The sequence below is a fragment of the Dasypus novemcinctus genome, chromosome 13 (assembly GCF_030445035.2).
Source record: "Dasypus novemcinctus isolate mDasNov1 chromosome 13, mDasNov1.1.hap2, whole genome shotgun sequence".
NCBI classification, from domain to species: Eukaryota; Metazoa; Chordata; class Mammalia; order Cingulata; family Dasypodidae; genus Dasypus; species Dasypus novemcinctus.
The window spans coordinates 4,287,968-4,302,466 of NC_080685.1; the positions used below are offsets into that span (position 1 = coordinate 4,287,968).

Below are 14,499 nucleotides of genomic sequence, written 5' to 3' on the forward strand. Positions count from 1 at the left end.
CATAAAATGCTTTTACATCAGCATATGTATTAATTTATCAATCACTGTAATTGAGTTTTTCTAGGATATATTATATACTTCAGTTAAGAAAAATCATATATTTAGCATTTCCCCCAATTTCTTTTCAGAAATCCTTATTATATATTACATTTTCTTTGTTACATTTTTATTATTTTTCCTTTTAATTTTATATTGTCATAGTCTTTTTACATATATTGCTTCTATTTACTTCCTTTGGTTTGGTTCCATAAACAATTGATTTATGTCAAAATGTACAATCTTTTGTGATAAAATTGAAGGCTGTTAAGGTCATTAAATTAAAAATAAATCTAGTCCCATAATCAGGGAAAGGAACTAGCTGTCAGGTATATACCTATATTCTGCCATATACCATCCTTTCTAAATGTAATAATAAAAATGTTCTTGCACATGATTAGACTGTAAAAGTTTAATGCTTTCGCATGAAATTTAACCTTATTTTCTAAGCTTTGCTTATTAGTTGTTCACACTTGGGTCTCTAACTTATTCACACTTGGGTCTCTAACTCAACTCACATCATATATGTAAAATTTGAAATTATAAACACTGGAAATATCTACACAATGTGACAATTTCAAGAATGTATTTTGTGAATGTGGTAATGTATCTAAAATACTACATCATGGGAAGCGGACTTGGCCCAGTGGTTAGGGCGTCCGCCTACCACATGGGAGGTCCGCGGTTTAAACCCCGGCCCTCCTTGACCCGCGTGGAGCTGGCCCATGCGCAGTGCTGATGCACGCAAGGAGTGCCCTGCCACGCAGGGGTGTCCCCCACGTAGGGGAGCCCCACGCGCAAGGAGTGCGCCCCGCCCAGCGTGAAAGGAAGTGCAGCCTGCCCAGGAATGGCGCCGCCCACACAGAGAGCTGACACAACAAGATGATGCAAGAAAAAGAAACACAGATTCCCAGTGCTGCTGATAAGGATAGAAGTGGTCACAGATGAATACACAGCGAATGAACTCAGAGAGCAGACAACTGGGGATGGGGGGGGCAGGGAGAGAAATAAATAAATAAATCTTTTTTAAAAAGTGCCACATCATTATAAATAATTAAAGAATGACTTGGAAACTTCTATTTCTAGTAGTGGCAGGCTAGGTTATTTGGACAAATTCTCTCTTAAAAACAGACAGATCAAAAATAATAAAAATGTCCAATCTTTAAAAAAATCCCCTTAAAATCATCAAATAACTGGCAAGATAGTGGGGTAACTGCCAGTCCAAGCACTGAAAGAGTAAAGCAGAACACTAGAGCCAACAAGCTACTATTTTCCCTAAAAGCATTTGCCACCCTAGTCAGGGAAGGGAGACTTCAAGACAGAGAATCAAATATAAGATACTCTCTACGTTAACCTATGTTATCAGAAGACTATGTTCTCAGGGACGGAGTAAACCAGGATTAAATTTGCCCTGCATCCAATCCTCCAGGGACTGCGGTCACTAAGTGATCAGAAAAAGAAAGAGAAGGAAAAAAAAATTATTTTCCTGACAGTTTGTGGGTATGAGCAGGTCCTTGTATGACTTTATATCCCACAATTTTTTGCCTGGATGACCCAGGGGATTGCAGGAAGTCCCAGGGCAGTAGTGTCCATATGTGTCTGGTTTTGGAAAACACAGGTCATCTCAATAGCAAGACACATTCTTACTAGACCTTGGAAGATTCTCATTAATATTTTTTCAAGGGCAATGAACAGCACACAGTGAAAGATAAACAAACACACAAGGAAATAAGGTACGTATGAGCAAAAACCAGTGTATACAATGATGTGGGAGAAGAAATAGATGGAATAGACATATTCATATGTCAGATACAGAACTAATAGATGCAGATTGTAAGACAGATGTGCTTACTAGTTTTGCAGGAATAAACTACAAGCCTGAAAATGTGTGTACCATAGAAGAAACTATAAAATGTGTCATTGTATTTTATTTTATTTATTTATTTTTAAAATATTTATTTATTTCTCTCCCCTTCCCTCCCATTGTCTTCCTTTCTGTGTCCATTAGCTGTATGTTCTTCTGTGTCTGCTTGATTCTCATCATGTGGCACCGGAAACGGAGTTGCTTGTTTTGTTGCGTCATCTTGCTGCGTCAGCTCTCCATGTGTGCAGTGCCACTTCTGGGCGGGCTGTGCTTTTCTCACATGGGGTGGCTCTCCTTGAGGGGCACACTCCTTGAGCATGGGGCACCCCTATGCGGGGGACACCCCTGCATGGCATGGCACTCCTTGAGCGTGACAGCACTGTGCATGGGCTAGCTCACCATGTGGTCAGGAGGCCCTGGGTACCGAACCCTGGGCCCTCCATATGGTAGGTGGATGCTCTATCAGTTAAGCCATAACCACTTTCCATGGGCATGTACTATATTTTTAAAAGGAACAAAACTTTAAGAAGTTAAAAATACAAATAATCAAATTGAACACACAGTTTATAATTTTGGCAGCAGGTAGGGCATGGCAAGAAAGAGAGACAGCAAAATGGAAGAGAGACCAGAAAAAATGACCAATAAATGCATCCCAGACAGATAAAATGACAGCCAAAAAAAGAAGAGAGTTAAATACTTATGGAAAATAGATTGTGAGGGTTTAACATATGTTTAGTGAGTGTTCCAGAAGGAGAGAAGACAGAGAAAGAGACAGAGACAATATTTGACAAGATATCTAGTGAAGTCAATGATCCACATATTCAAGTGGCCCAAGAAATTTCAAAGAAGGAAAAAGCAAAGAAGTCCATACCTAGACACATTACAGTAAAATTGCAGGAAAAAAAAAAAAACTCTGAAAAGCAGCCAGAGGGAGGAATTAAAACTACAAGTGACTTCTGAACAGCAACAATGGAAACAAACAAACATATAGAATATTTTTAATGTGCTTAATAATCACCAACCTAGAGTACTATATCCAGCAGAAATGTTTTTCAAAATGAAGGTGAATTAAAGATATTTTCAAACAAACTGAGTATGTAATCACCAGTAAACTGGCACTAAAAGAAATGCTGGGGAGCCGAAGTGGCTCAGAGTCGAAGTGCCGGCTTCCCACATACGAGGTCCCGGGTTTAATATATGGTGCTGGTACTTAAAAAAAAAAAGTTAAGGGACATACCTAAATCAGAAGGAAAGAAGAACATGATGGAGGTACTCAGATGCAAAGAAAATGATAAAGGTAAAGTAATTAACCTTAACATTGCTGTATAATAATAACTTTGCCTAATAGTATAAAATAAGATGGGATTTAAATCTATGACTACAATAACCCATGAGTTGGAGAAAAGGTAAGAGACCTAACTAACTTTAGACTTGTATAAATTAGGTATTCCTGCTATAATTTCTGAGATAAGATGACTAGAGAAAGAAAGAGTATTAGTGCTAAACCAGATGAAAGGGAAAATGGAGTGATATAAAATATGCAAATAAACCTAAAAGAGAAACAGAATAAAACAGAAAAATTAAGGGAAAATAGCACAAAATAGGATGGAAGGCATAAACCCAAGTGTATCATTAATTTCAACAAATGTAAATGAGCTAAATGCATCAAAGACACTTTCAGATTATACAAAAATAACATTTAAAAATCCTTAAATATATGGTAATTATAGGAAACTTAGATAAAACATAAGGCAAAGAAAGGTTGAAATTAAAGGGACAAAAATAGCATGGACATACTAAGTAAAAGAAAGCTGATGTAGCTACATTAGTGGTGAAACGAAATAGACTGAGTAAAAAATGTATTACCAGGAAGAAAGATGGTCATTTCATAATGTTTGAGGTTTTGGTTAATGAGGAAGAGAATTAAAAATTTTATGTATCTTGAAATACATTTTCCCAAATAAATAAAGCAAAAACTGACAAGCAGAAGGAAACTGATATCAGATGGAAATCTGGATCTACACAAAGGAATGAAGAGCATTAGCTATGATAAATATGTGTATAAATATAAAATAGTTTTTTCCTATTTAAATCTCTTTTAAAAGCAAAAATAATAACAATGCACTGTAGGGTTCATAAAATATGTAGAAGTAAAATGCATGGCAGCAATAACAAAAAGGCCATGAGAGGGAAAATGGAAGAAGAATCCTGAAGGTTATTATACTTTTCATGAAGTGATACAATATTACTTAAGGGGATGTGTATCATAAACAAAATAGGAATAGCTAAAAAGCCAACAAAGAGGTAAAATGGGATCATAAAAATATTCAACCACAAAGAAGTGAGAAAACAAAACAAAAACCAAAGGAACAAATAGAAAACCAATAGTCAAATGGTAGATTTAACTACAACCATATGTATTTAAAATTCAGATTGAATTCAAATGGTCCAACCACCTAAAAAATGTCAAAGATTTTCAGATTGGATAAGAACCAACTTAAAGCACTTTATATCACGACACAAATGGTTAAAATTAAAAGGATGGAAAAACAGATATACCATATTAAAACTACTCAAAAGAAGGCCAGAGGGGCTTTATTAAAACATCTGACCAAGTAGATTTCAGAGTGCAGATTATCATCAGAGGAAAAAAGGGCATTTCATAGTAATAAAAGAGTTGATTCATCAAGAGGATATAACAATTCTAAATGATTTTTACACCTTAATAGCAGAACTTCAAGATACATGAAAAAAATTGATAGAATTGAGGAAACAGATGTTGCTCAAGCAGTTGAGCACTTGATTCCCACATGGGAGGTCCTGGTTTTGTTCCCAGAGGCTCCTAAGGAAAACAGAAACAAACAACAAGAAAAAACAAATGTAAAAACCAACTCAAGGTTATTTCTGAGTCCAAATCCATCACACTCAGGAACACAAACTTCAAAGTAGGGCCACCTGACATGGCACTAAACTCCAGAGTCATCTGCCATGATCATAGAACCTTTTGGTTTCTGTAGCCCTCAGGAGAATCAGTACCTGGGCTTCTATCAACTTTGGCTGTCTCTGGTACCCTGCTGCGGTGTGCATAAGCGTTGCCCCTCTGATGACCTCCCAACTCTTTTTGGAGATGCATAGGCATATAAACTCATTTGTCCTTTCCATTTCTCCCCTTTATCCAAAGTCAAAAAGCAGATTTTAACACCTGATATTACATGTAGGCTGAGTTATTCTGCTGGTCTGAGTTGACCCTTTTATCCAAGGCCTTTTTCTAGTTACATTATCAGTTGGTGCTTGGTAGTAATCCCTTGGTGCCAGGAAGGCTTATCCCCAGGAGTCATGTCCCATGCTGGGGGGAAGGTAATGCATTTACATGCTGAGTTTGGTTTAAAGAATGGCCACATTTGAGCAACATGGAGGTTCTCAGGAAGTAACTCTTAGGAACCCTGCAGCTCTAGGCCTAGTTTGTATTTCAGGCACACAGGCTCATAATCATAGCAATCAGTATCAAGGACTCATTGTTGGACCATCTGTCTTTATTGGTCTTTGCCATTGCACTTGGGGGATTGTTGCTGTTCTACTGGGGAATGTGATAGTTGGATTCAGATATGACCTTTCTACACATGCCTCTTCTGTTACTTTTACTGGACCTGTGGTTGGCTTTGGGGTTGGTGTATACTCAGGAGACCTGAATTTCTGGACTGTCCATGTAACAGCCAGGCCCTGAGCCTCAGCAGACTTCCAACTCCTACCCTCTGGTTTATTGGACTTACCCTGGCCAGCTAACAGGGAGATGAAGGTCAACTGTCACACCAGGGAGCCAAAAGTGCCTAGATCTGCAAGCAGGAGAATTGCATCCATCATCCATGTGGAATATAAGCCCCCTCTTGATATGAAGGGGGGGGGGGGTGGACATAACTATCCCAGGGTCCACAGGATGAAGGAATAGAGTATGGATTAGAGTGGACTTACTGGTGTTCTACTATGGAACTATTTTGATTAGTAATGGAAGAAATTGTAGCATTGATGTGGAGAAAGTGGCCATGGTAGCTGCTGAGGGTAGAGAGAGGGAAGAAGAGATATGATGTGGGGGCATTTTCAGGACTTGGAGTTGTCCTGGGTGGTACTGCAGGGACAGATTCTGGACATTGTATGCCCTGCCATGGTCCACTGGGTGGATTGGGGGAGAGTGTAAACTACAATGTAAACCACTATCCACGTGGTATAGCAGTGCTCCAAAATGTATTCACCAAATGCAATGAATGTGCCACGATGATGAAGGAGATTGTTGATGTGGGAGGAGTGGGGTGAGGGGATGGGGGGTTATATGGGGACCTCATAATTTTTTAATGTAACATTTAAAAAAATAACGAAGAAGGAAATAACAAAAAACCAACTCAAGGGAGCCAATGTGGCTCAGTGGTTGAGCACCAGCTTCCCACATATGAGGTCCTAGGTTCATCTCCCAGACCCTAGCACCTAAAAAAATATTTTTGGGGGGATAAAACTGAAAAGAGAAATAAACTATTAGAATGGCTGTTTCTGAGTGCTGCACAGGAGTATTTTCAGAAAGAAAATGCTAAGGTTAGATCTTTAAACTCTAAGCTCGTCATTACAGAAATAAACTTCTATGGTATCCCTAAAAGCATCTCTTATTTATTGTAATCACAGAGCTGATCTTGCTGAAAATCAGACCCAAAATTTAATTGTGCCCAGTAATCAAGATAGGATGAAGTAGCAATAGGATTGGCAAATAGATTAATGGAGCAGAATATAGAACCCAAAAATAAGCCCACATTTGTATGGACATTTAATTTTCAATAAATATGTAAAAGCAATATAAAGGGGAAAAGAAACTCTTTTCAATAAAAGGTGCTGAAATAACTGGATATTCAAATGGAAAATATCTAGATTTTAACCTCATGCCATACACAAAAAGTAATTTGAGATGGATCATGACCTAAAAATAAAAAAATGCTAAAACCATAAAGCTTTTAAAAGGTATCATAGAAGAGCCTTCCATGACTTAGGGGTAAGCCTTAGACAGGATGCAAAAAGCAATTAAAATAGATGAATTTCTGCTCATTGAAATTCACCATTAAGAAAATGAACAGGCAAACACAAACTGTAAGAAAATATTCACAAAACATATATAACTAGGAAGCGGACTTGACCCAGTGGCTAGGGTGTCCATCTACCACATGGGAGGTCTGCGGTTCAAACTCCGTGCCTCCTTGACCCATGTGGAGCTGGCCCATGTGCAGTGCTGATGCGCGCAAGGAGTGCCGTGCCATGCATGGGTGTCCCCCGCACAGGGGAGCCCCACACACAAGGAGTGCGCCCCGTAAGGAGAGCTGCCCAGCATAAAAGAAAGTGCAGCCTGCCCAGGATGCAGCCTGCCCAGGAATGGTGCCGCACACACGAAGAGCTGACACAGCAAGATGACACAACAAAAAGAAACACAGATTTCCATGCCAGTGACAACAAGAGAAGCGGACAAAGAAGACACAGCAAATAGACACAGAGAACAGACAACTGGGGCGGGGGGGAAGGGGAGAGAAATAAATAAAAAATCTTTAAAAAAACCTAAAACATATATAACTGGCGAATGACTGGTATTCAATATATAAAAAGAACCCCCAAACTTAATAATAAAAAGATAGGAAAATTTTCTTTTTTTTTCTGATATACTTTTTTATTTTTTAAAAGAAACTTAGATTACATAAACATTACACAAAAAATATAGGGGATTCCCATACGCCCCGCTCCCTAGCCTTCCCACATTTTCGCACATCAGCAACATCCTTCATTAGTGTGGCACATTTGTCACAATTGATGAACACATCTAGGAGCATTGCCACTAAGTGGTGATTATAGTTTACATTGTAGTTTACACTCTCTCCCACACGTTTTTGCAAGTTATTACATGATATATAATGGCCTGTATCTGTCATTGAAATGCCATTCAGAATAATTCCCAAGTCTCCCAAATGCCCCCAAATGACTCCTATTTTTCCCTCTCCCTCCCCTCAGACCCTCCAGTGGCCACTGCCTCCAAATCCATGATAAAAGTTCTTTCATCGCTAGAATCACAAGTTTACAGTAAAACAACTGTAAGTCTACTCTAGTCCATCATCCATTCCCCAATCCTGAGGATTCTGTGATGGTGATGCTCTCTCTACCTTTAATTGAGAGGGGGCTTAGGTCCCATGGGGCAGATGGTTGGGACTTTTTTGCTTGCAGGTGCAGACTTTCTGTTCCTTGAGGTGGTTGTTGTCAGTCATCTTCTCTTTGTTAGATGTCCTGGGTGAGTCCAATGAACTGAAGAGTAGGTGTTACAAATTTATTGAGATTCAGGGCTCAGCTGGCACATGACAGACCAAAGATTTAAGTCTCTTGGCCATACAACTATCAACTCTAGTACTACCTATAGGTTCAAATAGAGGGGCAGCAGAGCCTATCATGCTGGGAAGTGTAAATTCCAAAGTAGGGCTCACTGGCAGGATGCCAAACTCCTGAGCTGTCTGCCATGACTATAGTGTCTGGGTGTCTCCAGAGCCCTCAGGAGTTCCACTATTTGTGGTAATATTTACTTTGGCAGTCTTTGAGTTCCTGCTGAGACATGCATAAGCATAACCTCTGGAACGACCTCCTGATTCACTTTGAAGTCTTTTAGCCATATAAGCTCATTTTTCTTTACCCTTTCCTCCTTTTGGTCAAGGTCTTTTTCCAGTTGTATTGCTAGTTGGTGCTTGGTAGTAATCCCTTGGTTCCAGGGAGGTTCACCCCCAGGAGTCATGTCCCACACTGGGGAGGAAGGTAATCTGTTTATACATTGAATTTTGGCTTAGAGACAGGCCAAATGTGAGCAATAAGCAGGCTCTCAGGAAGTAACACTTAGGCACCCTATAATATTATACTTAGTTTCAATTTCAAAAGTAAAGGTTCATAAGTACAGTCATCACAGTCAAGGGCCTGTCAATGGTCCAGCCTCCTTCACTAGTCTCTGGCCCTGTATTAAGGGGATTCTTGCTGTCCCATTAGAGAATGTGGCAGAGCTCCCCAGAATGCTCTCCAGCATCCCCAAGATGGCAATTTGATATTTCTTTGGTTATTGTGTGGCTCTCCTCCCATTGTGACAGTGCCCTATGAACACTTTAACACATTCATATGCCTGATAGGTGTGTTCTAGGTGAACTTCCTCCCATGCATTCCCCACCTACCACATGGGAAGTCACTGATTCAAATCCTGGTGCCTCCTAAAGAACATGGCAAGCTGGTGCAATGGGTAGGTGCGGCAAGCTGACAGAACAAGAGACACAAGAAGAAAAGGCATATGGGAGACATGACAAGGCAGGGAGTGGAGCTTCCAGATACCTCCTAAAGAAGACGGTAAGCTGATGCAACAGGATGATGCAACAGGAGATGCAGGGAGGGGAAACATAGAGACACAAAAGAGCAGAGAGTGGAGGCAGCTCAGGTGATTGGGCACCTCCCTCCCTAATCAGAGGTCCTGGGTTCAGTTCTTGAAGAAACAAGGAAGACAAACAGATACAGCAAGTGAAAAACAGCACGGGGGTGGGGAGAAATAAATAAATAAAATAAATCTTATTAAAAAATTGAAGCCAAGAAAATTATTGGATACAATTAATAGGAAAATTATATAATAATGATGGTTTTAAAAATAACAAAATACAACTTTTTAAAAAGTTTGAAATAATGAAAAAAACATAAAATATGAAATTAAAGAAATTTTTAACATTTTGTTTTTCATCACTGTAAGATCTGTTGTGTTGTATGGACAGTGAAATTTGTTTCCATTTATTCACTCAGAGTCTAATTTTTTTCATTTTGTTATAAGAAGCTTTAGGTTACAGACAAGTCACATACAAAATATAGGTTATTCCCATATTAGATGGGAAATTTTTAGGCAAATGCTTCATAAAAGAAGACATAAGGGAAACGGACTTTGGCCCAGTGGTTAGGGCGTCGGTCTACCATATGGGAGGTCCACGGGTCAAACCCCGGGCCTCCTTGACCCGTGTGGAGCTGGCCATGCGCAGCGCTGATGCGCGCAAGGAGTGCCATGCCACGCAAGGGTGCCCCCCGCGTGGGGGAGTCCCACGCGCAAGGAGTGCGCCCGTGAGGAAAGCCGCCCAGCGTGAAAAGAAAGCGCAGCCTGCCGAGGAATGGCGCCGCCCACACTTCCCGTGCCGCTGACGACAACAGAAGCGGACAAAGAAACAAGACGCAGCAAATAGACACCAAGAAAAGACAACCAGGGGAGGGGGGGAAATTAAATAAATAAATAAATCTTTAAAAAAAAAAAAAAAATGAAGACATAAAAAGGTATAAGCACATGAAACAGTGGTCAACATAACTCATCATGGAAATGCAAATCACAATGAGATATCACCACATACTGCCAAAATAGCTAAAATTAAAAAGACCAAATGTTATAAAGGTGCTAGAACAACCAGGACACTCATACATTGGAAAAGGGTTTGGCAGTTTCTTTTGAAAGTAATATTTATTCAACAGGAATGAAAATATGTGTCCACACAAAGACTTGTGAAAGAACACTCACTGAGACATTTTTTCTTAATAACTCCAAATTGGAAACATCCAAGTGCCCATCAAAAGGAGAATGGTTAAATAAACTGTGGTATGTTCATATAATACTCAGCAGTGAAAAGGAATGAACTGCTGATATGTAACATGGATGAATCTCAAAAAGATTAGGCTGAGTGAAAGAGCCTTATACAAAAGCCTTATACTGTGTGACTGCACTTAAGGAATTTCTAGAAACGGCAAAACTATGTATGGCAGGAAAAAATCAGATGTTTCCAACTCTTGGCAATTGTGAATAATATCGCTATGAACATCAGGGTGCAGATGTCTGTTTATGTCACTTCTCTCAGTTCTTCTAGGTATATACCTAGTAGTGATATTGCTGGGTCACATGGCAAGTGTATTTTCAACTTCCTTAGGAACTGCCGAACAGCCATCCACAGTGACTGTACCAGTCTACATTCCCACGAACAGTAAAAAGCATTGCTATCTCTCCACATCCTCTGCAACACTTGTAATTTTCTGTCTTTTTGATAGTGGCCATTCTAATAGGTGTGAAGTGATATCTCATTGTAGCTTTGATTTGCAGTTTCCTAATAGCTAGTGAAGGTGAACATTTTTTCATGTGTATTTTTGCCATTCATATTTCTTCTTTGGATAAATGTCTTTTCAAGTCCTTTGCCTGTTTTTCAATCGGGTCTTTGGCTTTTTATTGTTGAGTTGTACCATCTCTTTATATATCATGGATATTAAACCCTTATTCAGTATGTGATTTCCAAATATCTTCTCTCATTGAGTCAGCTGCCTTTTCAGCCTTTTTTTTTTTTTTTTAAAGATTTATTTATTTTATTTAATTCCCCCCCCCTCCCCTGGTTGTCTGTTCTTGGTGTCTGTTTGCTGCGTCTTGTTTCTTTGTCCGCTTCTGTTGTCGTCAGCGGCACGGGAAGTGTGGGCGGTGCCTTTCCTGGGCAGGCTGCGCTTTCTTTTCACGCTGGGCATCTCCTCACGGGCGCACTCCTTGCGCGTGGGGCTCCCCCACGCGGGGGACACCCTTGCGTGGCATGGCACTCCTTGCGCGCATCAGCACTGCGCATGGCCAGCTCCACACGGGTCAAGGAGGCCCGGGGTTTGAACTGCGGACCTCCCATATGGTAGACGGACGCCCTAACCACTGGGCCAAAGTCCGTTTTCCCCTTTTCAGCCTTTTGACAAAGTCCTTTGGAGGTGCAGAAGTGTTTATTTTGAGGAGGTTCCATTTATCTATTTTTTCCTTTGTTGTTTGTGCTTTGGACATAAGGTCCAAGAAACCACCACCTACCACAAGGTCTTTCAGATGTTTCCTGGGAGCAGATGTAGCTCAGGCAGTTGAGTGCCTGCTTCCCACATGGGAGGTCCTGGGTTCGGTTCCCAGTGCCTCCTAAAAGCAAAACAAAACAAAACAAAAAAAACCAAACAAGCAAACAGACTAAAGAACCTCAGGGAAGCCAATGTGGCTCAGTGGTTGAACACCAGCTTCCCACATATGAGGTCCTAGGTTTAATCCCTGGGCCGGTACTCAAAAGAAATGTTTCCCTAAGTTTTCTTCTAGTACTTTTATGGTCCTGGCTTCTATATTTAAGTCTTTGATCTATTTTGAGTTGATGCTTATATAGGGAGTAATATAGGGGTCCTCTTTCATTCTTTTGGTTATGGAGATCCAGTTCTCCCAGCACCATCTGTTGAAGATTCTGTTTTGTCCTATTAACATGATGTGGCAGTTTGGCATTGTTTATGACTTTCAAAAATAGATACTGGATTATGTTTGTAAACTGGTCTGTACCTCGGCATGATTAAATTATGATTAGGGCTTTAATTGTGCCATATCAGTAGGATGCTGAGTCCCCACCCTGCAGGGACTCACAGAGAAAATTACACAGCAGAGAAGAGAGTTGGAGTTTTGAGCTGGAGCCTGGGAAGTGAACACACAGGAGAAGAACACAGAGGACTAGAGATGGCTCCTTAGACACAGCAGAGGCCTTGGAAGAGAGACAGAACTGTTCACCTAATAGCCTATAGCTGGTATTGTGGAGAGAGTAGCTGAGCCTGGACAGAAACAAGCCCTGGGAAGAGAAGAACCCAAGAAGCCTGAACTCTTGGCAGACCTCAGCAGCCATCTTGCCTGAACACATGGCAACAGACTTTGGTGAGAGAAGTAACTTATGCTTTATGCCCTGGTAACTGTAAGCTTCTACCCCAAATAAATACCCTTTATAAAAGCCAACAGATTTCTGGCATTTTGCATCAGCACCTCTTTGGCTGACTAATACACATGGCTTTGGTAGGTTTGTCAAAATCCAGTTGGCTGTAGAGGTGAGGATTTATTTCTGGACTCTCAGTTCTATTCCATTGATCAAAGTGTCTATCGTCATGCCAATACCCATGCTATTTTGACCACTGAAGCTTTGTAATATGTATCAAGATCAGGTAGTGAAATTTCTCCCACATTGCTCTTCTTTTTTAGAATGCTTTTGGTCATTTGGATGCACTTTCCCTTCCTAATGAATTTGGTAATTGCCTTATCTAATTCTGTAAAGTAGGCTGATGGAATTTTGACTGGTATGGCATTGAATCTATAAATCAGTTTGGATAAGATTGACAACTTCACAATATTTATTTTTCCAATCCAGGGACATGGAATGTCTTTCCATTTGTTTAGTTCTTTCTCAATTTCTTTTAGCATTGCTTTGTAGTTTCCTGCACATAGGTCCTGTACTTCTTTTTTTTTTTTTTTTTTAAAGATTTATTTATTTATTTAATTTCCCCCCTCCCCTGGTTGTCTGTTCTTGGTGTCTATTTGCTGCGTCTTGTTTCTTTGTCCGCTTCTGTTGTCGTCAGCGGCAGGGGAAGTGTGGGCGGCGCCATTCCTGGGCAGGCTGCTTCTTTCTTTTCATGCTGGGCGGCTTTCCTCACGGGCGCACTCCTTGCGCGTGGGGCAGGGGACACCCTTGCGTGGCACGGCACTCCTTGCGCGCATCAGCACTGCGCATGGGCCAGCTCCACACGGGTCAAGGAGGCCCGGGGTGTGAACCGCGGACCTCCCATATGGTAGACGGACGCCCTAACCACTGGGCCAAAGTCCGTTTCCCCAGTCCTGTACTTCTTTGGTTAAATTGATTCCTAAGTATTTGAGTCTTTTTGTTGCTATTGTAAATGGAGTGTTTTCCTTGATTTCCTCCTTGGATTGTTCAATACTAGCATACAGAAACTTAACTGATTTTTGCCTTGATCTTCTATCCTGCCACTTCACTGAACTTGTTTATTAGCTTATGTAGCTTTGTCATAGACATTTCAGAATTTTCTAAATATAGGTTTATATCATCTGCAAATAGTGAGTTTTACTTCCTTTTTTCTTATTTGGATGCCTTTATTGATTGATTGATTAATTTTTTAACTAATTGCTGTAGCTAGAACTTCTAGCACAATGTTGAATAACAATGGTGACAGTGGGCATCCTTGTCTTGTTCTCAATCTCAGAGAGAAAGCTTTCAACCTTTCCCATTGAGTACAATGTTGGCTGTGGATTTTTCATATATACCTTTTACCATATTGAGGAATTTTCTTTCTATTCCTATCTTTTGAAGTGTTTTTATCAAGAAAGAATGCGGATATTGTCAAATGCCTCTTCTGCATCGATTGAGATGATTATACATTTTTTCCCCCTTCAATTTGTTAATGTGGTATATTATGTTTATTTACCTTCTTACATTGAGCCAGCTTTGCATACCAGGAATAAATCCCACTTGGTTGTAGTTTATAAGTCTTTTAATATGCTGTTGGATTCGATTTTCAGGTATTTTGCTGAGAATTTTTGCAACTGTGTTCATTAGAGTAATTAGTCTATAATTTTCTTTTCTTGTAGTGCCTTTATCTGGCTTTGGTTTTAGGGTGATGCTGGCTTCATAAAATGTGTTGGGTAATGTTTCCTTTCTTCAAATTTTTTTTAAGAATTTAAACAAGATTGGTATTCTTCTTGAAGCACTTGGTAGAATTCA

General features: G+C 40.1%; 1 protein-coding gene across 1 annotated transcript in view; it reads right to left on the minus strand.

Moving 5' to 3' along the window:
• Positions 1-14,499, minus strand: part of CATSPERE (catsper channel auxiliary subunit epsilon) — a 270,064-nt gene that overhangs the window by 93,102 nt on the left and 162,463 nt on the right. The gene's annotated exons all lie outside the window — the stretch shown is intronic.